General features: G+C 40.7%; 1 pseudogene; it reads right to left on the bottom strand.

The window, feature by feature from the left end:
• Positions 1-164: 164 nt before the first annotated feature.
• LOC101996362 lies at positions 165-558 on the bottom strand (annotated as a pseudogene).
• Positions 559-4,482: the final 3,924 nt, after the last annotated feature.

The following is a 4,482-nucleotide window of genomic DNA, read 5'->3' as shown; positions in this document are numbered from 1 at the left end:
CTCTGTAGACCAGGCTGGTCTCGAACTCACAGAGATCCGCCTGCCTCTGCCTCCCGAGTGCTGGGATTAAAGGCGTGTGCCACCAACGCCCGGCTTGGTCACCACTTTTTAATGGTCCTCATTTTTTTTTTTTTTGACTGAACATGAGTCTTTACCGGCCACAGCTACTTGAGGGGGATGAAGCAGGAGGAGTGGGTGGCACCGATGCCAGGCCGGCGGTGCTTCATAGGTTTGTAGGTGATGAAGAACTAGCCCAGTGGCCATTCATCTCCGGCCTAATCTCCACCTGGTTGAAGGTCTTGCCGTTGTACACGCCCACCATGCTCCCCACCATCTCGGGCAGTACGATCATGTCCTGCAGGGGCCTCTTCTTGGCCTTTCTCAGTCACTTGAGCAGCGAGTGCTGCTTCTGCCGCAGGCCACTGTTGAGGCGTCGCCTCTGCAGGCGCTGTAGAGCTGCATCAGCTGCTCATAGCACATGTCCAGCAGCTGGTCCAGGTCCACGCCGCGGTAGGTGTACTTGTGGAAGGTCCGCTTCTTCTGCTCCACTTCGGCCATCTTGGAGGCGACTCGGAAAAAAAGGTCCTCATTGTTTAGACCACCGAGTCTCTGCAGTTGCTAACCCATGAGAACAGTTTATAAACATCATCTTTCTGTCTTCTCTGGAGCTTCTAACACCAAGCATCCTCATTTTGCTTTGTTGGGACAGGTCACCTCTTTAGGATTCAATAGTGTTTCTCCTCCATGTTTCCTCTTAGAGTCTTAGAACTTTTGTTATCTTACCTTTTTTTGTTTGTTTAATTAGCTCAACCCATACCCAGCTTACATATAAATAAGTTAAGATAAAACCCTCAGATTCATCACAGATTTTTCTTTGCCACCTGCCAAGTACCTAATTATTTCATTAGTCTGTCTCTTCCAAAAAGCTTTCCCAAGCAACCCCTAAGTGCACAGGTCTCTTCCCATCACTACCAAGGTTCCAAGACACTTATTTCAAATTAAAATTAGGATTTTAATGAAAAGTATTAACACTGACATTCAGAACCTAAGCTGAGGTCATGTGTAACAGCATCTGTCAATGATCTCCAGAGGGACAAAGAGAATAGGTAGATGAGGAAGGATTAAAATGGAATATTGCTCAGTTAATTTAAAAAAAGACATCATGAAATATGCAGGCAAATGGTAGGAATTAGAAAAAAAAATCCTGAATAGGGAAACACAGACCAGAAAGATAAATATGTTATGTATTCACTTATAAGTAGATACTAGCTTTTAAGTAAATAACCAATGATATAATAACAAAGCTACAATTTGTAGGCCAGAAAGTTAGGTGAAAAGGAGGTTCTATGGGGTTTGCAGAGAGATCTCCCTGGAATGTGGAAAGAGAATAGATTTCATGGGTGGATAGTAGGTGGATGATGATAAGGTGGCAGAATAAAGAGTTGGGGATGTGGGATGGAAGGAGAGAGTGAGGGGAGAGACAGATGGAATTGGGGGATCTTTGAGGGGTGAAGTGAAACCTACTGCAATGAAAACTTCCTGAAATATATGAATGTGATCTGAATTAGGGAAATACAGAGTGGAGTCTTAACTGACCAGCCAAGTCGGAACGGGGTTTTATTAAATTGAGTTGTTGGCCAAGGGCTTTCCCTGGAAACCCCCAAACAATCCAGGCTGTTTCTAAGACAAGAGATTGCTCTCCAAAAGCTGAGAGCAGGGCTGCATTGCCGAGGACAGCAACCTCACAGCTCACGAACGGAAAGAAGTTGAGCTAGTGCCTACAGGAACCTTCACTCTATGTTCTAGTCTCTTCAGCACAGGAAGCTACTCTGTAGTCTACTGAAAGAGAAATGAGGACACAAACCTAACAACAAAATCTTCAACCTACAGTTTGTTCTACCTACAAAATATTCCAGGGCAATGGTAGCCCAGAACTTATAGCAGTCAACCAATGTCTGATTTGACCTAAGGCCCACTCCATGAGAAAGAACACATACCTGACACTGTTTGCATTACCAAGAACAAGAGATTAGAAAACCCAGAGTCATAGGGTTCAAACCAAATACTACTGAAAAAAAGAAAAAGAAAAGGGAAAAAATAAATAAAATGATTCCTAATGGCAGTCTGCTATTCTTATAGATAAGTCTTTATCAGCCATTACCACAGAGATTTCCTCCAGGCAGCAGACAGGAACAGATGCAGAGACTTTGGGCCATTATGTGGAGAGAGAGTAAAAATTGGAGGTCTCCATCAATCCCTCCCTTCAGATGTAAGGGAATTCTGAAGAGGAGGAGGTAGAAAGATTGTAAGAACTAGAGGGGATGGAGAACACCAGGAGAACAAGACTGTCCAAATCAACTAAGAAAAACACACATGAGCTCACAGAGACTGAAGCCACAACCACAGGGTCTCTATGGGTCTGCACCAGGTCCTCTGTGTATACATTATAACTATTAGCTTAGTACTTTTATGAGACTCATGACTGTTACAATATGTGGGTTTTTTTTGACTTTTTTTGCCTGCTCTTGGGACTCTTTTCCTCCTGCTGGGTTTCTGTGTCCAACTTCAATATGAGATTTTGCTTCACCTTATTATGTTATATTTTCTCATGTTTGGTTGTTATATCTTAGAAATTTGTTCTTTTATCATGAGAGAAAGATAGAAAGTGGAGTGGAGGTGGGGCAAAGTGGGGAGGAACTGGGAAGAGTAGAAGGAGGGGAAGCAATAACTAAGATATGTTGTATGAGAAAAGAATCTACTTTCAATAAAGGAAAATATGAAAAAAATAAAATAAAATGAAGCCTTAAGGTACAATATAATTTTCTTTCCATCTCCGATTATTTCTTTAAACTATTTTTTAATGAAAAAAGAAATAAAAAGGAAAGGACATGACTGTTCCTAGTCACAGTGGAAGATAAAGTATATTTAGATAAAAGAGAGACAGACAGACAGGTACATCTGGCAGAGTTCAGAGTGATCATGACCCTGAACCAGGAGAGGAGAGAGCAGAAGGGAAAGATGGATGAAAGAGAAGGGAACCTGGTCCAGCAGCCAGGAGACTAAAAGAGAGCAGGTAGGGACAGCAGGAGGAAGGGCAGCCCAGGCCCTTTCTAGAGATGTTCAGCATAACAAATGACGTGTGACAACCCGGAGGTCCCTGTAACATCCAGGAACTGGGAAATTCAAGAAGAACCCGGTGGTTAGATCTGTTTGGATATTTTAAACAGGCAGCTCAGCCATTTATTCCAGGTTTGAAAGTTGACAGTTTTATTCTGATGCTATTTTAGAAACATACCTATATTAGCCCATTATTCTTGTCTATGTTAGCCACATGGCTCGGTCCCTTATTTGGCGAGGCCGTCACATCCTGCTTTTTCTGTGGCTGGATCATGACTGCCAAAATAAGTGATTTTATTTTTTTTTATTTTTTATTTATTTATTTATTTATTTTGGTTTTTCGAGACCTGGTTTCTCTGTAGTTTTGGAGCCTGTCCTGGAACTAGCTTTTGTTGACCAGGCTGGTCTCAAACTTGCAGAGATCTGCCTGCGTCTGCCTCCCGAGTGCTGGGGTTAAAGGCGTGCGCCACTGTCGCTACCTAAAACTTGAAGTATTTTGTTCTCCTTATAAAAAGTATATAAACTCATACAAAGTCTATAAACAACATTGATTTGTTGTATAATTGATTTAGCTAGACTTTCCTATATTTTCCCAATGACCCAAGAGAATACTTTCAGAAATAAATAAAAGTAATCTTTTGCTGTGAAAGAGCTAGTATTTAGCCTATTTGTGGCAATTTTTGACATGATTTATCACATATTTAGTACGCAAAGATAAATAATTCAATATGATGCAGTCGACATTGCTGAAAGTTAAGGTTGTGGGACACAGTAGCTCTATAAACTCCAGAATCCAATTTATTAGCATTCCCCTCCCTGCCCTTCAAACTCACAAGCTGCCCCTGTCCTGTTCTGTATGTTGAGAGCCTCACAGACAATAATCACTCCTTAAGCTCCCTGAACAGTGGAACCCTGTTCAGACAAAACAAACCTTCTCTGAGAGACAAAATTAAGTGGTTTTCTCCTTTCATTTGTCCATTTTCTTGATGAAACAAGTCCTCAAATCTTTGTGATTACTTAGTGCTGGCTCATTTTAAGATTCTGAGGTAAAGAATAAAATTGGTCTGCTTACAAATAATATCTTCTATATATCTTTTGAAACTTCAGAAGGGACTACATATGTACATATATGTACATATAGATAGATACTATACATATATATAGTAAACTCATATGTAAGGTATATGAGTAAAAGTATTAATATATAATATAGCATATATGTATTTATGTTTAAGTATATATAATTCATGTGTATGTAAATATAAGTAGAATAAGATGCACACATGCAGCCAACAGGATTTGTGGGTAAGCACTGTAGGTGGGTGCAATTTCCATACTGAGCTGTGCTTTTGTAGCTTATGTCTT

The sequence above is a fragment of the Microtus ochrogaster genome, unplaced genomic scaffold (assembly GCF_000317375.1).
Source record: "Microtus ochrogaster isolate Prairie Vole_2 unplaced genomic scaffold, MicOch1.0 UNK14, whole genome shotgun sequence".
Lineage (NCBI taxonomy): Eukaryota > Metazoa > Chordata > Mammalia > Rodentia > Cricetidae > Microtus > Microtus ochrogaster.
Note: the sequence above shows the minus strand (reverse complement) of the source record. Positions and strands in the feature narration are given on the sequence as shown.